The sequence below is a fragment of the Vulpes lagopus genome, chromosome 6 (assembly GCF_018345385.1).
Source record: "Vulpes lagopus strain Blue_001 chromosome 6, ASM1834538v1, whole genome shotgun sequence".
Taxonomy (NCBI): domain Eukaryota; kingdom Metazoa; phylum Chordata; class Mammalia; order Carnivora; family Canidae; genus Vulpes; species Vulpes lagopus.
The window spans coordinates 2,622,426-2,650,205 of NC_054829.1; the positions used below are offsets into that span (position 1 = coordinate 2,622,426).

The 27,780-nt window shown below is 41.1% G+C and overlaps 1 protein-coding gene across 3 annotated transcripts in view; it reads right to left on the reverse strand.

Annotated features, from left to right (window-relative positions):
* TRAF3 (TNF receptor associated factor 3) overlaps window positions 1-27,780 on the reverse strand; it is a 109,450-nt gene that overhangs the window by 39,652 nt on the left and 42,018 nt on the right. For all 3 annotated transcript variants that reach the window (XM_041759221.1, XM_041759219.1, XM_041759220.1), the window contains exon 2: window positions 10,264-10,388. The gene's annotated coding sequence lies outside the window, so the exon portion shown is untranslated. The remainder of the gene's footprint in view (window positions 1-10,263; window positions 10,389-27,780) is intronic.

Below are 27,780 nucleotides of genomic sequence, written 5' to 3' on the forward strand. Positions count from 1 at the left end.
TAAAGCACACTGTCCTTCCCAATATGGGTGGGCATCATCCAATCAGTCAAAGGTCTGAATAGAACAAAAAGGCCAACTCACCTCCAAGTAAGAAGGATTCTTTCTATCTGACTGCCTTCAAACTGAGACATTGTCTTTTTTCCTGCCTTTGTTCTTGAACTGAAATATCAGCTCTTCCTCGATTTTGAGCCTGCTGGCCTTTGGACAGGAACTAAAGCATTGGCTCTTATGGTTTCAGGACTTCAGACTCAGGCTGGAACTAAGCCATTGGCTCTCCTGGTTCTCCAGTTTGCCAACTCATACTGCAGATCTTGGGATTTGCTTGTCTCCATTACTGTGAGAGCCAATTCCTTATAATAAATATCTCTTTCTATGTGCGTGCATGTACATGTTGGTTTTTTTTCTCTGGAGAACCCTACTACTCTACCCAAAGTGATCTACAAATGCAATGCAATCCATATCAATGGTCTAATGGCCTTCCTTTGACAGAAATGAAAAAATCTGACCCAGAATTGGAAGGAACTGCAAAGAGCCAAGACAATATTAGAAAATAAAAATGAAGGGAAGATTCACACTTCTCAAACTATTTCAAAACCTACTACAAAACTACAGTAATCATTAACAGCATAATACTGGCATAAGGACAGATATACAGACCAATGAAATACAACTGAGAATCCAGAAATAATATGGCCAAATGATTTTTCATGAGGATACCAAGATCATTTAGTGGTGGGGGGGAAAGAAAACCAGTCTCTGTGATAACTGGGTAACCACAGGCAGAAGAATGAATCTGGACTCTTATATCACTCTATATATACAAACTAAGATCAAATGGGATTACCCACTAAAAGGTAAGAGATAACACAAAAAACTCTTAGAAGAAAACAGTGGCAAATATTCATAACCTTGGTCTAAAGAATTCTTAGATATGACACCAAGATAACAAGCAACAAAAGAAAAAATAGACAAATTTGACTTCACCAAATCAAAAAAACCTCTTTACATAAAAGAGTGTTATCAAGAATGTGAAAACACAGGGCACCTGGGTGGCTCAGTGAGCTAAGTGTCTGCCTTCTGCTCAGGTCATGAATCCAGGGTCCTGGGATTGAGCCCTGCATCAGGCTTCCTGCTCAGCGAGGAGTCTGCTTCTCCCTCTGCTCCACCCCCCTCCTCTCTAATAAATGAATAAAATCTAAAAAAAAAAAAAAGACAACAAAATAGAAAATATCTGCTAACCACATATCTGATAGAGGCCTAATATCCTAAATACGTAAAGAACCCTTACAACTCGACAAGACAAACAACCCAATTTAAAAATGGCAAAATATATGAATAAACATTTCTCTAAGGAAGATACAGAAACGCCCAAAAACACATGAAAAGATGCTCAACATCATTAGTCACTAGGGAAATATAAGTAAGAACCACACTGAGCTACCACTTCACACCAACCAAGATGGTTTTAATTGTTTTAAAAAGGTTACATATCTAGCATTGATGAAGAGAAGATGTGGAGTAATTGGAACCTTCATACACTGCTGGTGAAAACAAAATGGTTCAGCTGCTGTGGAAAACAATCTAGTGGTTCCTCAAACAGTTAAACATAGAATTACCATATGGCCCAGTGAATCCACTCTTAGGTACATACCCTGAAGAACTGAAAACAGGTACTCAAACACACATACACACATGCTCATAGCAGCATTATTCACAATACCCACAAGGTGGAAACAACCAAAATGTCCATCAACAGATGAATGGATAGACAAAATGCGGGATCTCCAGACAATAGGATGTTAAATATTATTCAGCCATAAAAAGAAAGGAAACAATGATACAGGCTATAACATGGATGAACCTGGAAAACATTATGTTCAATGAAAGATGTCAGAAACAAAAGATTACATCCTGTGTGCTCCATTTATAAGAATATATAGAATAGGTGAATCCACAGAGACTCACAGCAGACCAGTCATTGCCAGGGGTTGAGGGAAGAGCAATAAGGAGTAACTGCCTAAGGAGTATGGGGTTTCCTTTGGGGTAATGGGAATGTTCCAGAACCACACATAGGTTGTGGTTATACAACACCTTGAATGTACTAAATTGCACTGAATTGTTCACTTTATTTTTTATTTTTGAATTGTTCACTTTAAAAATGGCTAATTTTGGGCAGCCCCGATGGCTCAGCGGTTTAGCGCCGCCTTCGGCCCAGGGTGTGATCCTAGAGATCGAGTCCCACGTCGGGTTCCCTGCATGGAGCCTGTTTCTCCCTCTGCCTGTGTCTCTGCCTCTGTGTGTGTGTGTGTGTGTGTGTCTGTCATGAATAAATAAATAAAATCTTTTTAAAAAATGGCTAATTTTGGGATCCCTGGGTGGCGCAGTGGTTTGGCGCCTGCCTTTGGCCCAGGGCGTGATCCTGGAGACCCGGGATCGAATCCCACATCGGGCTCCTGGTGCATGGAGCCTGCTTCTCCCTCTGCCTGTGTCTCTGCCTCTCTCTCTCTCTCTCTCTCTCTGTGACTATCATAAATAAATAAAAAATTAAAAAAAATAAAATCATTAAAAAATGGCTAATTTTATGTTGTATGAATTTTAGGTCAATTTAAAAAAAAATAATGTTTTTAAAAATTGACAATCATGACATGTTACTTCACAGCCACTAGGATGGCTTTAATAAAAGAAAATGGAAAATTCCAAGTACTGGTGAGGACATAAAGAAACTGGAACCCTCATCTACTGTTACAGGGAATGTAAAATGGTGCTGGCAATGCCTCACACAATTTGTCAGTTCCTCAAACAGTTAGCATTTGACTAGAAATTTTTCTCCAGGGCAGCCCTGGTGGCTCTGTGGTTTAGCACCGCCCTCAGCACAGGGCCTGATCCTGGAGTCACGGGATCGAGTCCCATGTCGGGCTCCCTGCATGGAGCCTGCTTCTCCCTCTGCCTGTGTCTCTGCCTCTCTATCTCTCATGAATAAATAAATAAAATCTTTTTAAAAATTGCTTTAAAAAAAAGAAATTCTTCTCCCATGTATATATCCAAGAGACTCCAAAACACATGTTTATACAGACTTGTACACATATGCTCAAAGCAGCAATATTCATAAAAGACAAAAAGTATTAATAGCCCAAGGGGCCTAACAAGAGATGACCAGATAAACAAAATGTGGTCTTATCCACACAATGTACTATTATTTCACCATAAAAAGGAGCGAAATACTAAGACATACTACAACATGAAAGAACCCCAGAAACATTGTGCTAAATAAGAGAAATCAGAAACAAAAGGCCACATACCATATACTTCCATTTATGTAAGATATCCAGAAGAGGTGAATCCAGAGACAGAAAAGAGGTTAGTGGTTACCAAAGAGTGGGGCAAAGGCAGAAAAATGGAGAGTAACTTAGTGGTTACAGAGTTTCTTTTTGGGGTGAATGACTATATTCTGGAATTAAATAGTGCTGATAGTTTATAGCACTGTGAATATATTAAAAATCACTAAACTGTACTTTATTTTTATTTTTTTTCAAGATTTTATTTATTTATTCATAGAGATGCAGAGAGAGAGAGAGAGAGACAGAGAGAGAGAGAGAGGCAGAGACACAGGCAGAGGGAGAAGCAGGCTCCATGCAGGGAGCCCGATGTGGGACTCAATCCAGGGTCTCCAGGATCACGCCCTGGGCTGCAGGCTGCACTAAACCGCTGCACCACGGGGGCTGCCCACTAAACTGTATTTTAAAGGGTTACATGATATTTTTTTTTCTTATTAAAAAAAGGTAATGGGGACGCCTGGGTGGTTCAGTTGGTTAAGTGTCTGCCTTTGGCTTAGATCATGATCCCAGGGTCTTGGGATCACTCTCTGCTCAGCATTCTCTCCTTCTCTCCTTCCCAGCCCACCCTCCATCTTCTTGCTCATACTTTCTTGTGCCATCTCTCTCTTTCTCTCTCTCTCAAATTAATAAAAACCATAAAAAAATGTAACATAGTATAATGTAATAACCACTCAATAACCCCAAGCAGAAAAATAATAGCAGTAACAACATAAAAAAATGGCCAGCACATTTGAACCTGATGTAACACAATTCTGTCCATATTTAGATCCAAAGAATTTCATATCATTGTACATATTTTAATTAAAAAAAGTAAAAATTGAGGGGCACCTGCGTGGCTCAGTCAGTCAAGCATCCAACTCTTGATTTCGGCTCAGGTCATAATCTCAGGGTCCTGAAATTGAGCCTGTGTTGGGCTCCGTACTCAGCAGAGTCTGCATGAGATTCTCTCTCCTTCTGCCTCTCCTCTCACTCGTGTGCACTCCCTCTCTCAAATATAATAAATCAAATCTTAAAAAAATAGTTGAGAGGAATAAAGATATTAGAAGGCACTGAAAAACTAACTTGAGCTAATAATGTTTTAAATCAAATAGAGAGAAATAAGGAGATAAGTGGCCAAAGGACAACTGCCAACATCAATAGGCACCATGCTGAGTGCCAGTGCATATGGTAACTGGGCATCCATTGGAGTCAGACAGACTAGAACAACAATATCTAGTGTAAGTATAGTTACAAAAGCTGATACCATGTTCAAAGGCCCCTCAACTAGAAACTATTGTAAAAAAGAAAGTTCCCACAAACGTATGAACTGAAAATGCTAAATTTTTCTATGATGGCAATTTCTATTCTGCAACTGCATCTGGACATCCACAGGTCAAGAATCCCATTGTGTGCTCCACATGTAGGCTGAGCACCAGAAGTAGCAATGTTAGTCAAGTCACATTTTGGAACTTCCTAAAATGTATGATCGTGAAAATCTCTGACTAGATTTCTGGTTTAAATATACATACCTGGGGCACCTGGGTGGCTCAGTGATTGAGTGGCCGCCTTTGGCTCAGGTTGTGATCCTGGGGTCCTGGACTGAGTCCCCCAGCAGGCTCCCCACAGGGAGTCTCCTTTTCCCAAGTCTCTGCCTTTCTCTATGTGTCTCTCATGAGTAAACTTTTTAAAACAAACAAACAAACAAACAAACGAACGAACGAACGAACAAACATATCTTGGGCACCTGGGTGGCTCAGTCAGTTAACCCTCTGCCTTTGGCTCAGGTCATGATCCTGGAGTCCTGGGAGTCCTGGGATAAAGGGGAGCCATCTCTGCTCAGCGGGGAGCCTGCTTCTCCCTCTCCCTCCCCCTGCTTGTGCTCTCTCTCTCAAGTAAATAAAATCTTTTTTAGAAAAAGAGAGAGAGGCAGAGACACAGGGAGAAGGAGAAGCAAGCTCCACACAGAGAGCCCGGTGTGGGACTTGATCCCGGATCCCGGGATCACACCCTGAGCCAAAGACAGACACTCAACCACTGAGCTACCCAGGTGTCCCATAAATAAAATCTTTAAATAAATAAATAAACCTTTATTTCACTTGCTTATACATGGATATAAAAATAGTTAAATTCTACCTTAATTCTAAAGTTTAAATGCAGTAAGTATACATTAATTAAATCCTGTAATATTTAAAATAATTGTGTTGAAGAAAAATAATGCAAACTCAGTCCAATTATTAAAGAGGTGGCGGAGGAGAAGGTGACTCGTGGGCACAAGTGGATTAATGTTTAACAGGCCAGTCTGGGGAAGCAGCATGGGGTTTATAACACACATGCCTCTGGTCAGTACACCGTGCCAAGTGAGTGATGAGAACCTGAGGCTACTGCCAACATCTCACCTTTTAGCATTAAGTGTGGGAAGAGGAGGTTTACTTCCACATACATCAAGAAAAGTGTTCTGAACAGAAACAATAGATACATGAGGCAAAGAGAGCACCATGGAAACTATAAGGTAGGCAAGGTATATGGTAAGAAATGGCGCTCGGGGAGTCTGCGCACTCTGAGGAGCTTAAGAGGAGCCAAGAGCAGAAACAACCTGGGAGGAGCAACCTCAAAGGTGGTACCCTGAGCCCGCTCCAAGGACCAGGCCTTGCCCCAGTGCCTGGCCTTCTTAGTTCTAGAACTCCCACTCTGCAGTATCCTCTGAGTAGAATTACTACTCTATTATTACATTATTTACTTTTGCTACATATTTTAGGCAGGAATTTATATGTTGTGCCATATTCTTACTCAAATGCAAAAACTTCTATTTGAGAAAATCGATTCACAAAATTTTGGTTTCTCATCAGCTATGCAGGAAGCCTTTCTCGAAGCTGAGGCACATCCGTACTCAGGAGTAGAGCAAAGAGCTGGACTGGATTCCTCTGCTTTTCCTCTACGCCTTCATCACTCTAACAATTTATCTCCCCTACTTGTGATTTAAGTTGAGCTACATCTTACATGGAGATTGGAAATTGGAAACCAAAGCACATCTGCTGACAAAAGGGTGTTCCAAGAACTGGAAAGCCCGGGGAAAACCAAAAAAGGGAAGCATCAGATAAACAAAGAAAATGGCTCCTGCCAGCAAGAAAGTATAAAACACAACGAGCTCACCATCAAGCCCAGCAGGGAAATTAAAAGTTATCATCTAAGTAATGCCAATAAAAGAAGAGAGAAAACCATAAACAGACAGGTGTGCCCTGTTGATTAAAAAAAAAAAAAGTTTTTTGGCAATCCATGTTTATGTAAACATTTCAGCACAGGCTCTTTTCACGATACCTGATGCCAAATGCTCTGCTTGGGCCTGTGGCTAACATACTGGCCGAGTAAAGATGAGAGGAGACTCGATTCTTCTCCAAACAGGCAGATCCAAATCACATGAAAAACCCCACTCTGGAGAGAGAAAAAGAGAGACTGGGGGGAAGGGCGATGAGGACAGGACAGCCGGCCACAGGCTCACAGCTGGAAAGAACCGGATTAAACCTCAGTATAAAACTTGGTCTTAAATCCTTTAGGAAAACAATAGCTTTGAAGCCCAGCACTGCCAATATCCCTTGATTTAGGGATTTTTTTTTTTTTAAAGCATTCATTCAATCCCGACTATGCAAAGAAGCTGAGCCTTTCTTGGCCCAGAGCCAGCGTCCTGCCCTCTGGGAGGGGGACAGGCTGAGGGCCCAGTGCTTTGACAAGCCACAAAGAGCCACATGCAGGTGGATACTGCCCCGAGGGTGAGCCTGGACAGGAGGCACAGGCAGCTGCACGTGTGTGATAAGGTTCATTTCCCTGGAGCAACAACTTTACTCAAAAATATGAGTGAAAAACATAAAACACAGCCACCTGAAGGACTGGATTACAGATTTCACAAAGTACTGGCTCTTGTATCAGTGCCCCTCCCCAGTCTCTCGGGCAGATTCCCCCATTTCTGCTTGTGGTTTAGAGGTAGGGACTGCCTGGGTGCTGAGGCCAACTCACTCCTCCCCTCCACACACTCATGCTGGCCAACTGCACCCCTCCCCAAGGCCTTACCCAGCAGACCTGCACCCTTGAGCTTCTGTTCTGAGCACCGCAGTACCACACTTTCTGAGCTCCCAGACCACCTTGCTCAGTCTGTCTTGCTACACAGGCCCCTTGCATTTAATGCCCCCAACATGGAATTTGCCATTCTCGGTGCTTCTCATTACTGTTTGCCACATCCCTGACTCCACCACGACAACCTGTTCCCACCGCAGGGAGTGACACTGCCACTGAGCCAGCTGCTCCAGCAGAACTGTCCTCACTTCCCTGATTCTGACACCTGTTTACTGACCAAGACCTGTTGGTTTCAACACTCTTCTAACTCTCTGTCACCACCACCTCTATGGATACAGGGTATACATTTTTTTTTTTTAAAGATTCTATTTTATTTTTTTAAGTAATCTCTATGCTCAACATGGGGTTCAAGAGCAAGAGTCAGTCACATGCTACACTGATGGAGACAGCCAGGTGCCCCAGGGTGTATGTTCTGTGGCTAGGGAGAGGCTCTCAGATTCAGTTTATTGATATGCAGTCTTTTTTTTTTTTATAAAAAAGATTTTATTTATTTATTCATGACAGAGACCCCAGGGAACTTGCTGCAGGACTCAATCCCAGGACTCCAGGGCCATACCCTGAGCTGAAGGCAGACACTCAACCACTGGGCCACCCAGGCACCCCTGGAAATATGAAAATGTTTTAGAAACTTACAAAATTTTAAAAGCAGCTGTTCCTTCAAATTCAAATAAAAAATGCATATGACTGTGTAAACCTGTTGCTGGCACACTGAGGATCTGGTTCAAGTGACTTTAAAATTTAATTTGGCAAAATATCCGTAGGGATGTATACTCTAAGGACAAAAAGAACTGCAGAAAATCCTAAACTGTTTTCAGGAATCATATTATTGGTAATACACTGATATTATTATTCTAAAACTATCACATTTGGGGGCACCTGGGTGGCTCAGCGGTTGAGCATCTGCCTTTAGCTCAGGGCGTGATCCCAGGTCTGGGGATTGAGTCCCACATCGGGCTCCCTATAAGAGCCTATTTCTCCCTCTATGTCTCTGCTTCTCGTGTCTCTCATGAATAAATAAAATCTTTAAAATAAACAAACAAACAAATCTATCATATTTCTTTTATATGATAAAACAGGTAACGAACAATGTTAATGTCGTTAGGAACCAAGGCTTTCAGCATTAGGAAAAGAGACAGCAATAGAGGCATAAAGAATTAAAAACAATACTAAATTTGAAAGAAACGTCAGTATGAATTCATGATATTTTCACTTAAAAAGTGTATTTGTCTGGCAATCTATCCAAAAGGCCTGCAAACAATAACCAGCCCTGCAGCTGTGTCTATCCTCAGCACCCAGACTGTGGTCTCAAGATACCATTTTATACAAAAAGGAATGAGAGCTGCTCAGACAATGAGCCAATGCGAGGTCTGGGGCAAAGAAGTCTAGAAGGAAATCTGGAACATCTTCTCACACCACAAAGCAAGGGAAGGAGGAATGCGGGTCAGAGGACAAAGGAGCCCACTCAGGCTCAACTGGCCACGGTGGCTCAAGGTGAACATCTATAAGAATCATAACTAAGGGATCTAAACACACCACATAGTCTAAGTTCCCAAGTAATCAGTCACTTTGGAAGTGGCTGTAAAACCGTCTCATTAGTTTGTGAACTAGTAAAAAGAAAGAACCAGGCATTTATCCTCCCTTTCCTATTTGAACTGCTCCTTAGTGTAATCAAAACCTAAGGAGGGAGAGTTTCTATCGAAGTATCAACTACCCAAGGCAAAAGTCAATGGCAAAGAGTGTGGCACCATCATTTCACGACCTCCAATGACACAGGCCAGGCCCCAGGCAGCACTAGCCCCAAGTCTCTGAGACACAGGAGTCCTGCTGAGGGCACCCATCACTGCCTCTGCAGAGCCTGTGCTCAAAGGCCACGCAGGGATGTGGTCAAGCCACTGCATCTGCCCACCCAGTCACAGGAGATGCAGAGGCCAGAAGAACACGCTCAGTGGAAAGGGCAAAAGTTAACAGAGGGAAACCTCTGACGACAAGCAAGCAACCAAGAAAACACACAGAAGAAAGGGGACAGGGAGGGGCTGTCAAGTGATGGGACAGACTGAAGGGACGCATCCGCTCGCTGGGATTGTTTGAACCCTGCTCCATACAAACTAAAAACTCAGATGGCTGGGAAAAACTGAGTGGTCCTGTGATTGATTACAAATGATCTTTTAAACTGCAGTTTTCTTGATACTTATGAATTTATTAAAAAATAGCTACATATTAAATCTCACTTTGAATGCAAATACTTGAAACTTATTTTATATTCATTTTACTGTTCTAACATATTAACGAGTTAATTTCAAGTAGAGTGCCACTCAATCACAAATTAGAGACTAAAATATAGTTTCCTTTCAAACTTCTAGAGAACAACGGCTATGGAGCAAACAGTTCAAGTACCAAAAGATGCAATCCTGAGTTGAGTAGGCCTCCAGCCTCAGCCACTGGCACCTTCACTGCAGTGGGTGTCCTGCAGGAAAGAGTGGGTCTCGGGTTTTTCAGAGGGCAGGCCTATGAGGCAGAAACCCCTACCCCTGTCCTGGGTTTCAAACACATTCATTATTACCGGGCCACCAGGGATAATGTCAATTATTCTCAAAAAGTAATGCTGGTTTAAAGAAATGAGAAATAAAAATAAGGCTAGACACACACCAAAACATGGTGCCATGTGTGCAGAAGATACTCAAATACATCCGTCTCAGAGTGAAACTGCTAAAGCCAAAAATGAGTAAGTTCAGGATGTGTTTTAATCACTTTATTTTTACAAAAAGCAAACAAGTTCCAGCTGCAAAGAGAAATCTATACAAATTAAAATTTTCCAGTGACGTACCCGTGTGTCATATGCTGTAAGGAAGATACCCAAAGCTCGGTCTGGGAGGAAGAGACTTCGGTAAAGAAAGAAGCGAAGCAGTGTCAATCTTATCCTTCTTCAAAGAATGTAGTGGAGTCTCTTACCTGGGAGTAAGAATAATACTTGGTCAACTCACACTGGGAACATTTTTACAGATTTTAAAAACAGAATTTCAAAAAACGTAAATTAAAAAAAATGGTCAAGAAAGAAGTTAAAGAAAACACTTTAACCACTCTCTATAAACATGTACTTTGGATTTTCCATTTTTTGAGTTGGACACAAATTACAAAGTCTCAGTATCTTCAGACTATTTTTATTTTATAATAAATATTATCATGAAGTATTGCACACATCAAAAAAAGCACAGGAAACATGTATGTTCGGTACACAAACACTAGTCCAACTACCATCTAGGCCCAGGAACAGAACATTGTTGAAACCCCAAAAGGGCTGGGTGCCTCTCTCTGACCCCACGCCTACTTCCCCCTGTGAGCAGTAACTACCCAAATCTTTACGGTTATCACTCCTTTACTCTTCTTTAGATGGGTCATCTAGGCATGCATGTCTGATACAGTTTACTTTTGCCAAATTTAATTTTATATCAACAGATTTATAGAATTATATTGTATGTATTCTTTTGTCTTACCTTTTTTTTTCACTCCACCTCTGTTGCTGTACCTGCCATTTATTTTCATTGCTGTGTAGTATTCCACTGTGTAAACATACCATAATTTACTTATCCAGTCCCCTGTCCCCTGCATGGTTTCTACTTTGGAGCAAAGACACAGATCTCACTGGTGCAGCTATCTTGAACATGTGAGCATGTATTTCTCCGGTGTGCAGACACAGAAATGTGACTTCTACGTTACTGGGTAAGTGTATATTCATCTTTGCTACATAAAGCCAAACTATTTCCCAAAGATGTTAATAATTTATACTCCTGCCAGAAGTTTACAGTGCTCAAATTCCTCAACAAGACTTGTCAGGCTTTTTAATTCTTGCTAACTGAATGGCTATGTACTGGTATCCTAAAAATTCTTTGTTAGGTAGAATTTTTTAAAAGGATTTTATTTATTTATTCATGAGAGACACATAGAGAGAGACAGAGACAGAAGCAGGCTCCCGTGAGGAGCCTGATGCAGGACTTGATCCCAGGACACAGGGATCATGTGCAGAGCCAAAGGCAGATGCTCAACCACTGAGTGACCCAGGTATCCCTGTTACATAGAGTTTTATAATTATTTGAATATGGGCACCAGTCCATTAAGCACCTGACTCTTGATTTTGGCTCAGGTTATAACTGTAAGATCCAGCCCTACTTCAGGCTCTGTGCTGGGTGTGGAGCCTGCTCAAGAGTCATTCTCTCCCTCTGCCCCTCCCCCATGCTCACTTGCTTTCTATTAAAAAATTTTTTTACGTTTACATTTCTTACATTTCTAAGAATTTTGCATTTGACAATTGCCACAATGGAATTCTTTTTTTAAAAGTAGGCTTCATGTCCAGTGTGGAGCCCAACACAACGCCTGATCTCAGGACTCTCAGATTAATACTAGAGCTGAGATCAAGAGTTGGATGCTTAACCAACTGAGCCACCCTGGCACCCCTGTTCTTTTAGTGATTACTTTAGAAATTATAATGTGCAGGTTCTTCTCAAAGGCCACTATATCTTTACCCTTCTCTCAGACAGCAAGGACTTTATTTTTTTAAGGACTTTAAAATATTAATTCCATTCATCATATTTCCAACTTAAGTCCTATCATTGTGTGTTTACGCATGTGCATATATTTTTGTCACCATTAACATTTTATAGAATATTCATTTATTTTGGTTAGAGAGAGATTCCTTTCCTTTCATGTACTGAAGGCATTATTCCAATTGCTGTGTGGCTCTCAATGCTGGTGCTGAGAAGCTGCCTGCTGTTCCTTTGCAGGTAATCACATGCTTCACAGCCAGGTGTTTGGGTGTGGATTTCTTTTTATTTAGGATATCGTGTCAGTCATTTGTTGAACATCCTAACACTGAGGTTTGGCTTCTTTCAACTTTCTGGAAACTTCTCGGCCATTATCCCTACAAACACTGCTTCTGCACTGTCCTTCTCCTCTCCTTCCAGAACCCAATCATACCTGTGATGGACATCACTATTTCCTCTGTGTCCCTTTGTGCTTTCCATTCCATCTCCATGCTTCTCATTTTTCCGTGTTTGATCTATTATGATGGTGGATTTTATGGATTGATTTTCCAGTGTTAAACCAATTTTTCATTCCTGAGATAAAGTTCACTTGATCATTAAGCAATATCTTTTTTATATGTTTCCATATGGACCTAATATGTATGAAAGACATGTGTGTATGATAAATGTGCTTGGTGGTTTTCCTGTATTGTAATGTTTTTGTCTGGTCTTGCTTTCAGGGCAGTGATGGCCTCACAGAAGGAGGTGGGAAACATTCCCTCCTCTTCTATTTTCTAGAGAAGTTTTTGTCAGATTAGAATTCCTTCTTCTCTAAGCATTTAATACAATTTACCAGCGAAGTCATTTGGGTCTAGAGTTTTCTTTGAAGTGAGGGTTTTCATTACCAATTCAATTTCTTTAATAAATATAGAGTGATGAAAGTTTACATATTTCTTCTTGAGTGAGCTTTGGTGGTTTCTGTTTTTCAAAGAATGTTTTCATTTATTTGTCAAATTTATTGGCATAAAATTATTCACAATTTTACCCTTACTACCCTTTCAATGCCTGTAGGATCTGTAATGGTACCCTCTCTCACATACCTGATATTGGCATTAATGTTTCCTCTTTTCTCACTGATGACAGATTTTTCTGGGTAGGACAATCATCTCTAACTTATCACTGTTAGCCTTCAAATACTGTTATGCCACTTTAGTTATAGTGGTACCATGATCCCAGTCCCCATTCATCCTTTGTGCTTGTTTTCATTCATTTACCTCTACAAGTATTAGGAGGCCTACAAAATTTTGTTATTTTTTGCTGTAAACATCCATTTTTTAAAAAGCAACTCAAAGTGACAATATTTATCGACCATTTATGGTTCATTCCTCTCTAAAAATTTTCATCTGGTGTATTTCCTTCTACCTGAACTTCCTTTAAAGATTTCATGTACTGCAGTTCTACTGGCAATAAATTCTGTCAGCTTTTCTTGGCCTAGAAATTATTATTTCACTTTTATTTCTGAAAGATATCTTCTCTAGGTACAGAATTCTGAACTAACAGGTTTTTCTTTCAGTGCTTTAAACATGTCACTGTGTTGTCTTCTGGCTAGCACAAGCTCGGACCAGATGTCAGCTGCCATTTCTGTCTGTTCCTCTGTAATGTCTTTTCTTCTTGTTGCTTCCCCCCCCCTCCTTTACCACTGTTTTCTCAGCAATGGGATTATGTACAATGTTGGTATGGCTTTCTTTGCTTATCCTATTTGAGGTTTTTGAGTGCTCTGCTTTGTAGGTTTCATCAAATTTGGATTTTTTTTTCAGCCATTATTTCTTCAAATGCAAACTGTATTCCCTCCTCTCCTGGAACTCTAGTTTTTTTTTTTTTTTTGGTTTTGTTTGTTTGTTTGTTTGTTTGTTTTATTTATGATAGTCACACACACACAGAGAGAGAGGCAGAGACACAGGCAGAAGGAGAAGCAGGCTCCATGCACCGGGAGCCTGACGTGGGATTCGATCCCGGGTCTCCAGGATCGCGCCCTGGGCCAAAGGCAGGCACTAAACTGCTGCGCCACCCAGGGATCCCTCCTGGAACTCTAGTTACATGTATCTGAGAACAGCTGATTTTGTCTCACAGGTCCCTAAATGCTCTGCTATTCTCTTCAGTCTTCCCTATTCTTTTGCTAGATTTTGCATCATTTCTAGTGCCATGTCTTGACATTCATTGACCAATTCTTCTGTAGTACCAACCTGATGTTAATCTCTCTACTGCGTTTTTCGTTTCAGGTATTCTATTTTTCATCCAGAAGTTTTCAGGTTTTTTGGTATCTTTTGCTAATTATGCTCATTCTTCTCTATATCCTTGAGTATGTACAACTCGCTTTTCAGTGATTTTAATGTCCTTATCTATTATTTTTGTTTTGTTTTTTTTCTTATCTATTATTTTTGGATTTGTTTCTATTGGTTGATTTTTCTCCTGGTTAAAGTCATATTTTCTTGCTTTGTTGCATGCCTGGTAATTTTTATAAGATGCTGGACACTAAAAATTTTTTAGGCTGTTGGGAGCTGGGTTTTGTTACATCTTTTTAAATACAGTTGGGACTTGGGGAGCCTGGGTGGCTCAGGGAGTTAAGCGGCCAACTCTTGATTTTGGCTCAGGTCATGATCTCAGGGTCCTGGGATTGAGCCCTGCATCAGGTTCTGCGCTCAGTTGGAGAGTCTGCTTGAGATCCTCTCTCTCCTTCTGCCTCTGCCCCTCCTCTTGCTTATGCACATGCACGTGCACTCTCTCTCAAATAAACACATAAATCTTTAAAAACACATTAACAGGGGGAATCCCTGGGTGGCTGAGTGGTTCAGCGCCTGCCTTTGGCCCAGGGCCTGATTCTGGAGACCTGGGATCAAGTCCTGCGTCGGGCTCCCTGCATGGAGCCTGCTTCTCCCTCTGCCTGTGTCTCTGTCTCTTTCTCTGTGTCTCTCATGAATAAATAAATAAAATCTTTAAAAAAAAACACACATTAACAAATAAATAAAAACATACATACATGCAGGTGGGACTTTGTTCTGGAAACTGTTACTTGGAACAAGCGAGGGCAGGTATGCGGCAGTCTTTCTGGTCTAGAACTAATCCAGCCCCACTACTGAGGTGAGAGGAGTCTATCTGATGCCCTAAATGGAAAAAGCTACTCTGAACCCTCCCTAACAAAGATTTAAGAAGAAGTTTTAAAAGGATCTGATATTACTCTAGAGTGGTAATATGATGGGAATACACACTATCTCAATCTTGTGTGATGTCCACAAATTGTTCAGTCTACTCCTTTCTGGTGGTTCTTTTCCTTGCTTTGAAGTGTTTCTCTTCATGTATTTGCTGGTCAGTACTCAGTCAAAGCTGAGCCAAAGCTCAAGGGAGTCTTTCTGCAGCTTTCTGGAGTCTTCCAAGTAGCTCTCTTCCCCTCCTATACTTTGCATGCCCCCCATTCTAGCCACTTAGTCCTCCCAAACACTGAGTGTTTGCCACTTCAGCAAGACCAGTGGGCTCAGTTCCCTGCCCCTGCCTGCAGTGTGGAAACTGTCTCTAGGACAAGAGACAAGAGACTTGTCTCTAAGACAAGTTTGTGAAAACTACAGCATGGAGGCCACATCTAACCTACTACTAGTTCTTATAAAGTTTTATTGGAATACACACCAGTTTATTTACATACTTGGTAGGAAAGCAGACATAGAGTTTAGTATGTAGTTGTGATAGAGACCATATGGTCTGAAAAGCCTGAGATATTTACTATCTGGCCCTTTACAGAAAAATTTCTTGGACCTTGCTCTAGAGGATAAGCTGGAATGGTTGCAGGTCTCATTTCTTTTATTTCAGGGAACACAGTCCTAACCTGCCTGTTGACCAATGTCTAAAACAGTTGTTTCATATATTTTATCTGGCTTTCATGTTGTTTAAGATGGGAGTCTGGTTTGGGACTAGGTTGAGGTGAGTGAGGCACTGGCCTCGGGTACAAATTTTAAGGGAGTGCCAAAAAACTCCGTAATAGAGATAAAAATCAAAATTAATGAAAAAATCCATGAGAAGCAAAAATATTAAAATTTAAAATTGAGGCAAAAAGAAAAAATAACTAATTCTGATCCTGTATGTATTTAAAATCTGTTTTTTTTTTTCATTATGGATCTTTGCATCAAATTTGATTTTTTAAAAGCACTGTATTAAAATGTTTATTTGGGGGGTACCCGGGTGGCTCAGTTGGTTGGACATCGGACTTCTGATTTCAGTTCATATCATGATCTCAGGGTCATGAGATTGAGCCCATTCTGGGCTCCGTGCTCAGCAGGGCATCTGCTTGAGAATTCTCTTTCCCTCTGCCCCACTCCTCACTAAAATAAATAAAATCTTTAAATAAGTAAAAAGAAGAAGATTTTTTAATATTTAAAGTAATCGCTATACCCAACATGGGGCTCAAACTTACAACGCTGAGATCAAGAGTCACATGCTCTACCGACTATGCCAGACAGATGCCCTTACCATATTTATTAATCTCAATTATTGAGCTTTCTGGTGCCCCCTTCAATTCTGCACGTGAGGCAAGTACCTCTCTTGCCTCACCTGCTCCTGGTCCCCATTATTCCATCATGGCAGAAATGCAAAATTCAGGAGTAACTTTCTTTCTTTTTTTAAAAAAAGATTTATTTATTCGTGAGAGACACAGAGAAAGAAGCAGCGACATAGGTAGATGGAGAAGTAGGCTCCCTGAGGGGAGCCCAATGCGGAACTCGATCCCAGGACCCCTGGATCTCAACTTGAGCAGAAGGCAGACACTCACCCCTGAGCCACCCAGATGCCCCCAAGAGTAAGTTTCTTATTAAATACATCACACTAATATATTATAACTAGAAGAGTTTATCAGAACTGGAAAATTAAATGTTTTCTTTCTCAGAGATCTCTTAAAACAGAAAATGCTTCAATATGAAACATTATGTTCAAATTCCTTCTATTTGCAACTAAAGTCTAATGTGTACATATTCCCACACATACCCACCTTGTAGGCAGCAAACTGTTACAAGAATATAAACATTTTCCTATAATTGGGGCACCTGGCTAGCTCAGTTGGTAGAGCAAACGGCTCTTCATCTCAGGGTTGTGAGTTCAAGCCCCATGTTGAGTATGTAGCCTACTTAAAATTTAAAAAAATGTTTTTAATAAATTAGTTAAAAAATAAATAAAAACTTTTGGAAATGACTAAATACATGCACACAAAGATACTATAACTGTAAAACAATACTGTAACTATACATTGTCCAGGTGATATATTTGTATCATGGAGTATATCAAAAACAGCCATCAGCAACTGCTACCAAGTCAATTTACTAACTGATGAAAGTAAGGTGCCAAGGTTCTCAACACATCATTTCAATTAAAAATAAATCAAGCAACAAACTATCATTCCAGATTCTGCAGGATTACCACCCTGCTGGTACTCCTCTCTAGTAAATGCAGCAGGAAAGCACTAGGCAAGCATAAGCAAAAGGATTCTCACGGTTGCAAGAATAAAAACCTGCCAACAAAAGCCAACTTCTACATATTCTGTGTTTACTTCATTTTCTAAAAGCACAAGTACAGGAGAATATTTTCAAATGTAATGACCAAATAAAGCCTTTCCCTTAATTAAAAATGTTACGGTATTACATTTAGTGGAGAAACAAAGACTATGAAATTCGAATTGTAATTTTTATGAATAGTCAAAACTCATGAAACTAGTTAATTTAATAATCAGACACTGTTCGAGTTCATGAAGCCACCCCCACCCTCAAATTCCCTCTTCTATCTGCTCCTTCTGACCTGGCCTTATGTATGAGTTGGCCTGCCCGCCCCACGCAACCTGGCACTGAAGGCCTGCCCTCCCTGCCAAGACCCTGTCTCTGCATCCCAGGGGCAGGCTTGTGCACGTGCTCCACCAGCCCCTTTCTCCTGTGCCTTGGCTCCTTCCCTCTCACTTCCTTTATGTCCTGCCAGACACTTCATCTCAAGACTCTGTTCAAGTATCTTAACATCTACCATTTACATTCAACTCGCAGCTTGTCATGAAACTTTAGGGCAGAGATTATGCTGCCTAATTTTATCTATAGCCTCCCTTGACCCCCAGCACCTAGCAAGGTGTCAGGCACACTTGACCGGTACCTGCTTTTTACAGGGTTATATGCCTCCAAACATTTTTCTGAGACCTTTTCCCTCCCAGTGGACATGACCTTCCTCAAGCCCTGATCTATACTATAAGGACACCCACCATAACACAAGCCTACACTGGGTAGATTATACTTCCTTCTCTCTCTCTCTCACCTGTGAGCTTTCTGAAGTAAAAAATGTGCTTTTTGGGGGGCGCCTGGATGGCTTTGTCAGTTAAGTGTCTACCTCTGCTCACAACATGATCCCAGGGTCCTGGGTTCATGCGCCACATCGAGCTCTCTGGTCAGCAGGGAGCCTACTTCTCCCTCTCCCTCTGCTCCTACTTGTGCTCTCTCTCTCAAATAAATAAAATCTTTTTTTAATGTGGTTTTTTTAGGTTTGCACCCTCAGCACTTAGAAAGCATCTACCACACAGTAAATATTCAACACGTATTAGTAGTTATTACATTATTCCTGTAATTACTCATTTATTCCTCACAACTCTATAAATAATCCCCCCCCCCATTAAAGAGATGAGGTAACTGGAACAGAAAGATTCAGCCATTTCCCAACATTACACATTACCAAATGACAGAGTAGTCTGCCTCTTGAGTCACATTTCTAACATCTGTCTATTATCAGATAGAGACTGTATCAACAAAGGCACACTCACTGACTCATGATATCGTAAGAATCAAAAAAGATTTATGCTGTAAAACTGGATTTGCCATTTGCACCTCTCAAATTATCTTTAAAAGGTTATCCAATGCTCCAAAGACCTCCTTGGACTATTGAGAAACCAAGATAATGACACTCAGCAACTTGCCCAAAGTCAGAGTCAGCAGGACTGAAAGCCTGGTCTCAAAGACCAGAGCTCCCTCCATGATGACTTGACTGCTATTCTCAACAGGTCAGACACCTATAAACTCAAATCCTGCAAAATACATGCCTCAAAACTCCCAAACATCAATAATGCCTAATACATTTGTCACTTTTTTTTTTAAAGCTTTTATTTATTTATTCATGAGAGACACACAGAGAGGCAGAGACACAGGCAGAGGGAGAAGCAGGCTCCATGCAGAGATCCCTGACCCCAGGATCACGACCTGAGTCAAAGGCAGGCGCTCAACCGCTGAGCCACCCAGGGGTCCCCATTTGTCACTTTTTAAAACCAAGTGTGGGGATCCCTGGGTGGCGCAGCGGTTTGGCGCCTGCCTTTGACCCAGGGCGCGATCCTGGAGACCCGGGATCGAATCCCACATCGGGCTCCTGGTGCATGGAGCCCGCTTCTCCCTCTGCCTGTGTCTCTGCCTCTCTCTCTCTCTGTGACTATCATAAATAAATAAAAAAATTAAAAAAAAAATAAAACCAAGTGTGTTTTTTCATTGTTTTGAATTTCAGCATTGACATCCGTGGAGTTTATTTACCCTCTTAGGACTAACATAGGACATTCACAATCAGATCAAGGAAGATACTGAGATATTGTGAAGGCTAAAATAAATTTCCTGCATCGTTTAACTAATTATTTGGCTTGGTTTCTAGGTACTTTAAATGTGAGAACTGACTAGAATTATTTAGCTTACTCTTGAAAAGCATTGTCCAAATGGATCTGAATAAGGAGGAAAAGATCTAGTTAAGAGTGAATGCCAAAAAAAAAAAAAAAAAAAAAAGAGTGAATGACTATCGCATGCTACTGAATAATAGTTAAAATTACTCTTGTGTAAAAAAAAAAAATCGTGTTTTGGAGTTGTAATGCAGTGGTGAGTTTAGTTTTGTTTTTGGCACTATGATAGGTTTCTCTGAAGTCTTGCCCACATGAAATCATGGTTGAATATCCATTACCACTGCATACTTACTTTAGTCCAGAATATGAAATGTCACATATATTTTTACAGATAGAGTCATGTTGAAAACTTGAGATGTCTAGTGTAATATTTCTAGGATTTTTGAATCTAATATTCACATGCTAGAATAAATCAACTTCCTAATCAAATGTGACCCCCTTTGCTAAAATTACTGTACTCACAGGACAAAGTTTCCTACATGACATCCAACTGATCACACTGTTTTAACTTAAGGCTGTACAAAAGTGTGACATCATTCAGGTTACGAAGAAATTTTCATCTCATCAGTCTTTCAAATAAACCTATTCTGCAATGTTCACTTTTGCTTAATTAATATAGTTACAATTCACTGCAATTTACTCAGTGAATTTAAATAGACATTTATTATGCAACATCAAATCTCTTAGGTTCCCCCCAAAATTAATCAATATTTTGAACATAAAATATTCTACTGTCAACACTTTTACACAAAAGAAGGCCTCATTAATTTTCTACTGGAATAAAATGAAAATAAATCTAAATTTGTAGGTTAGATCAGCACTGCTGAAAGATCCCAGGACTGACTCAGTAGGGAGAAGTGCCCCAAGGTCAGGGAACACCTGGCCATGCTGTGACCTCACTGCGCCATGCCATACCACGCCTTGCACACAGCCCCTGGCACCGTCTCAAATGGTCCAATGGTTGGGACCAGTTTGTCTGATGCCAGATCCACATGTCCACTCTCACAAGTGCCCAATAAATAATTTTGAATGACAGCACCTTTCCCTAGTCTGGCACTGTCCTTAGGAAAACAAAAAGAGCATTTCCTATAAATTAAAATATCAAAAGCACTGGGATCAGTTTTTTTTTTTCCCCACTGGAATCAGTTTAACTAGTTTCTCAAAACTACATCATTCTCCTCAAAAATCTCTATATTTGAATTCAAAGGATGCATTAAACTCTGCTACCAAAACCAAAACAACAACAACAAAAAAATTAAATAAATAAATAAACTCAACTCTGCTACCCTAACAATGTATTTGTTCATTTACAAGGAAAAGAACATGGAGAGCAAAAGAGGAAAGCACCGTTGAGGATGTAAACAGTCATCTACTCTCAGTTGTTTCCATCTCCTTGGTGGAGGGAAAAATCCAAGTATTCAATAATTTGAAAAGATATTAAGTTAGTAATAGAAAAAAGATCTCTTGGTTGAATCAAGAAAACACTCTGAAAACTTCCAAGACAGTCCTGCAAAAGACACAGAGCATCCCAGCCACCTCAGAGGGAACACGCACTCCAGCACCCAGAATGGCCAGCACAGCACAGGCAGGAGAGGACAAGAAAGACAGGGGTCCTGAGCATCATCTCCAGGGAACAGGACACAGCACACGTAACTGTGTGTGTGCATGCATGTGACATGAAAACTGCCAAGGAAGCACATGGTGAACACGCCAGTGACAACCATTTAAGTGGGTACATGGAAGCCCTCCTTGGGGAGAGGACATTTAAGCCATAATCTGAAGGATCAGTAGAAATTAACTATTTCTGTAATTCTCAGATTTAAAAAATATAAACATAGATAAACACAAAAGGAAAAATCAGTGTTTAAGAAGTGGCTCAGTACTATCAATTCAGTATCTCATTTTATAGGAAAAAAAATTGCCTTATAATTCGAGGATACCAATCTTTTTGCTGTACTTCTGCTTGATATTAATATTAGTACACACATATGCATATATATACACATATCCACTAATATATATAAAATACAAGGATATAAGTATATATATAAAATACATATACATATGTATACATACATACATAAGAATAATCACATGGTAAATTGATAAATATTAAATGAATGAATGGGTTGCTGGCCAGAGCTCAGAAAATGTCTTTAAAAAACACTTTCCTTTTCACACTTCTTTTGCAAGCAAGGAACTAAACCTCCAAGCAATTTACTTGCAGGCATTAAATTACATTTCAAAAATAGCTTTATTAAAAGGGGTACAGAGTTGCTTCTCAACAACTTATAATAGAAGCCTTCTTATGACTTAATGTTATAAACAGAATTTTTAGATGAGCACAGTCTGAATGTAGGAAATGAATTTGTTTTACCAGATTTGTAGTTGCAAATTGTAATAAACAATACCACTCATAATGATGAATGATAAAACCATCCAGCACTATTAGACATTTTCAAAACCCCACGCAGAATAAAAAGGAAAGCAATATGCTAGGAACTGCAGTTTGGGAGTTAAGGCTCTAAGCTGAGAAAAAGTCCTACCCCCGCCCCCAGACAACAATAGGACTCCAGGCTGGGGCTGGAGGAAGAGGAGCTGGCCAGGAGGTATCCACTAGGCCTTACACTGCCCCTGGAGCCCTGGGCGAAGAGGAGGAACAGAACAGGAATCTGTCTGGAGGTTTTAATATTTCAGTTTGGCTCTTCAATAGTCTAAAACACATAAGAGATGGCCAACCTGAGCTCTATCCTGACCCTTTCTCTTCAGATTGTTTCAACTCTACCTGCTACTATAGAGACAGTTGCAGCGCAACAGGGGAGTGACTCAAAAAATACAAGTCACCTAATTACACAGATGTCTTATGGCTGAGCACAGTCTGCACATAAAAGGGGTGCTTACTCCAACCTGAGGGTCTGAAGACCCTTGCAAAATAATCCTAATTAATAAATCTGCCTGTGAAATGCTATTTTGTAACACATGCAGGGCTTCTCTAAGTGTAAAAATTTGTCATTTTTAATTGAATGTACTTTTTTGACAAGTCAAGATATTGTTCTGCTTCAATTAAAAGAAATTTTGATTCTTCTAGGTCAAAAGAACAATTTTAATTACACTGCTGAATTCATTTTTTGTGTTTCACAGGCTTCTAATACCAGTGCCTGATTCACTTACCATAACTGAGTAAGTACGTACTCCCGCACGTGGACTCACATGGTGGTGTGCATTCAAGGAGCGTGTCGTCATCCCCCTGGGTTCTACCCATCTCAACTGCCTGGGGAACACAACACCAGGCTGTTTGCTAGGGCACTTTCTTTAGAGACCTGATGAAGGCAGACTGTTAGGCAGGGCATCTGGGTTACAGGATTCCTCATATCAAGAAAATTAGTAACCCCCTGAGATCTGAAAGCAGCAATCTTTCTCCTCCTGAAAGGTTATATCTAAGACTCCTTTGATGCAGCTCTTTCAAGAGAAAGATTACTTAATTCTCTCTCACCGGAGGATAACAACACACTTGTCCTGGGCTCTTTATACATCACTAAAAGGAAACTTTTAAAGACTGTATTTTCAATCATGTTCTCACTATCACAAACTGTCCTGTATTTTACCATGTGCCTATTGAGCAACAGGATCCAAATGCTGCTTGACCTGCACTGAGCTTTATTCCTTCTGTGCCATCTTTGACCACCACCCCCAAATTTGCTATAGCCCTATAAGTTTTCATGGGCTCCAAAGTTATCCAGACACTTAATGGGTTTCTTAACAGGTTTCTGTTATGTACTGAGCCTGAGATCCAACAGTGAGAAATGTGCCTCCTACCTGCACAGAGCTCAGTGTCAGGGGCAGGGGCGGGGGAGGGGTGCCTATAGGTGCCGGGTCCTGGGAGAATGCCCTAGCTGCCTGGTAAACTGAGTAGAAGTAGCCTTACAAGTTCAACCTCTTATTATTTGTAATAAGTAAGGTGTAACATATGAGCTGCACCTAATATTACTGTGTCGTTTTGCCCTGGTCAACACAGTGCTGTGACCTTGAGGTAATAGGTGATGATTCAGCTCCCCCCAGAGACCCCTGGGCATCTAGCCTCTCTGCAGGCTACCACAGACTGGCGGAATGCAGCTGCAGAGCCGCGCAGGCTGAGCACTCTGGTGCACAGGTCACACGCTCTCATCACAGCATGAGGCCTGAGGGGCAGAAGACGTGCCCCTCAAGTCTCCAGCACACTGAGTAGAAGTTCAATAAATGAGATAAAGAAAGAAGAATGAGAAAATAGGAACTTTTATAAATTAGAGAGTTCTATTCCTGTTATTATGTAGGCCTTTTTAATTTATTTTTTATAAAAAGAAAAGCAAAAAACAAAATTCTTCTGTCAGGAAAGTGATCTTTAGGAAAACAGAAAACTAGAAGCCAGGTTTCTAACTCTAGATCTGGTTCTGACCTGTGGTGGAACTTAACCAAGCGGCACAGTTTCTTGGGCCTCAGTCTCCTCATCTGTAAAATAAAGAGACTGAGTAAGATGAAGATTCTCAACAAAGGTCCGTAGATGAGCTACTCCAAAAATGCCCACTGATGGGAGTCTGACTTTACCCTCATGCTTAACATCTAAGCTGTGTGATCTAAATGATCCTTAATAGGAACGCCTGGGTGGTTTTTTTTTTTTTTTTTTTTTTTTTCGCCTGGGTGGTTTGGAGGTTTAGCACCTGCCTTCAGCCTGAAGGTGCGATCCTGGAGTCCTGGGATCAAGCCCCACATCAGGCTCCTTGCAGGGAGCCTGCTTCTCCCTCTGCCTGTGTCTCTGCCTCTCTTTCTCTCTCCCTCTCTCTCGTGAATAAATAAATAAAATCTTAAAAAAAAAAAAAAAGATCCTTAATACAGAGCATGGGCTCCACACAAGTGTGAATGTCTTCCTGGAGCCTGCACAGCCGCCTCCTGGGAGCTACTGCCTCAGCAGCCACCACCATCCTCGGACTTCCTAGGCAAGCTGTGCAGGTGCCTTTTTCAAAATATTAACAATCAATATTCTAGTCCCATGTAATCGAGGTACCAATAGAGTTTCAAGGCACAAGGGGAACTAGTTTTCAAAGAAACTATGCTACATACATTTCTAACCAATAACAAGCAATCCTTTGGTAATGAAGATAACAGGCCTTCATATATTAGTTTCAGGATTTTGGCATTTTGAACACGGGTCTTTCTAACCCGGGCCTGCCTCTCCAAAACCAACCATCATCAAATCCTAGAAACAAATTAGGCAGGGCTGCCTCCCTAGAAGTCAGGCTCTCTTAGAGCCCTGGGTTGTGTTACTGGAAAGAACTGTCTCCAGACAGATAGAAGCTCTGCCAGAACCACACCAGCATACGGGGTTGCAGCTATGCTCTGGGGTTGTCGAGGATTTTCAGCCCTCAGGAGGCACAGACCTGCCAGCCCATTCTACACTACCCACAGACTGAGGTGTTGGGACACCCGCACACAGAGGCTCACTCTCCAGCCTCAAGTTGAAAACCATCTCTTAACAATAGTCTGTTGCCAGGAACCAAGAGACCATGGCAGATGTTAGCAGAGGAAGAACTGAGCTGAATAGATAACTGGTAAATGGAAAAAAAGGGATGTGATACACACAGAAAGCTGAATTTATTTACACTAATCATGAATGCAGGCTCTCAGCTGGAACATCTCACTTAAAATGCCAGAAGGTTCAGTACCCATTCATAAGCTTTTCACAATGCATGCAGTTGCCATGGTAACCCTGACAGTATATTTCTTGGCATTGGACATATAAATTACCACCCATAATGCATTTAATACAGTTTGGGGGCCACTACTTCATAGACAAATAAATAAACCTCAGTTCTGACTCTCAGTCTCCCTCTTAGATAAACAAAGAGGAGCAGCTGGAGGTAGTATCCAACTCACCCCAGGATAAGCACAGAGCTCTGCACATCTGAAAATGCTCATCTGAAGGCAAATAAGAACTAAGGAAATTAGATTTCCTCATCCACGGCCATATGGTTGAGATTTTGTGAAACAAAATGTTCCATGCCAGATTAATGACAGTGTCATTGCTTAAGTTAAAGAAGCAAATCCATTCTATCTGTGTCTACATCTCTGGAACTCAATCATGTTCAGTAAGTCAAAGAACAAGCAGATCTCTTTAAAGAACATCTTTAATAATTTATTTAAATGGCATTTGTCAACACTAAATAAGAAGACTGTTCAAACATTCACCCTGTCCTTTAATAAGAAATCAAAGTTTTATTTCTTTGGTTCAGAAGAAATCTACTCAATCATAATTCTTCATTTTCACTAGGGATATTCATAAACGTTTAAAATACATATTAGACATGATTTCTAAAGTCCTTACCTTCTCATCATCCACCATCTGAACACAGAGAAGAGAACAGAATTACGGTGCACAACCTGCAAAGGCATCTTGAATCTCACATCCCAGGAAACCCACTGCATCAGTAACTTCACACAGCTGCTGCAGGACATGCCTGCACTAGCTGCGACGTTCACAAATCACTTCTGCTCTTATACCAAAACAGCTAAGTCCAGGGGAGCACTGTCTTCATGACCTCCTTCTTCAGACTGCAGGCCACAGTCATCAGCTAAGAAAGGGAGCAAAAGACCTCACCACCAGTTGTTTCCATATTAACAGAGACTTTGGTGACCGCTGCATTGCAGTCTTTCTGAAAGCTACAAACCTCAGAAGCAAGAGCGCTGGAGAGAGACTCCCCTGGCACAGAAAGCTGCCTTTTGAATCACAAAGATTTTATAAGGGTCTTTAAAAAAATGTTGCAAACACCTCAGCGGGGGGTGGCATTTCTAGATTTCCAAAGGCTGATTGGTTTGTGGTTTCTACTGGAGAATGGTTTTGACGATTTATTGTGCTGGGTAAGAACGCTAAAATTAATGAAATGTGCATGATGACACACCATCTTTAATGCTCAAGTACTCTCTGTGAGGATCCTGCACATCTGCCGCTTCACACAAGCCTCAAAGCCCCTACTGAAAAGCTACTGAGAATGAACCATGACTTTCATTCCAGAAAATGCAAGTACAGTAAGAACTTCTAGTTCCTCCGTGGGCAGCAATCACCTTGAACACCCAGCTACCTTCGCAGTATAGTAAAAACCATTACATGATCACAACCCTTGAAATACTAAACCATTAACCATACAACCAAATTCAGAAAAAGACTTAAAATAGTAGCATGATTACTAAGTGACCTTCACTTTGCATCCATTCATTCAATATATTTAGTGAGCATTAACCAACCACATGCTGTGTGTGAAATGGTATGAATAAAGCAGACCTCACCATCCTGATGGTTCCAGGCACTCCAGTGGACAAGACCAACGGAGAACAAGTCACTCTAAGCATGAGGACTTGCATGACAGAGGGGGCCAGCATACAAAGGGGCAGACCTGGGGTTAGTCTGGGGATCCAGGACAAATTCTATGAGGAAGGTATATTTAAAAGGAGCTAAAGGATGTTCACTCTGCTAAGAAAACGGAGAGATGAAGGGAAAGCATCCTCAAATTGGCACACACACGTTCTTCACCACGCACTAGTGCATCCTCAGCAAGGCTGTGTTCTGGAACCCTCAAACCCTCACAGCAGCCCTGGGCAGGCACGAACTGACTGGCAGCTGAGAGGTAACAGAATCTGAGCCTTGCAGGGCAGCTCTATACTATGCTCTCGCACCACAGAGCCCCTCAGTAAGTAAGAGCCGTCTTCTAGAGATTCTGGTGACTACCTCCTGATAAGGAATACTAACCTTGCTCAGACAGGTTTTGTTATACCCTAAGTTGAATGCCCAGCCTGGCACCGAACAGTGCTTGGTAAAGGATCAGGTGAATGAACACACAGATTAAAGAACCTACTGGTCACCCTTCATTCTGGTAATAGAAATGAAATGTTGTATCCCTGCAAACATGCTATTTCTTCTGATGAGAATCCTCTGCTTTGCCTTCCCTCTGTTTACCTAACCCCTACCCTTCACACCTCAGGCTCCGAATCTTCTCCCCTAGGTAGCAGCAAGGACCCTTCCTCTGGGTTCCCATCATCTCTAGCAGTCACCACATGCTATGGATAGCATAGCATCTTGGGTAGC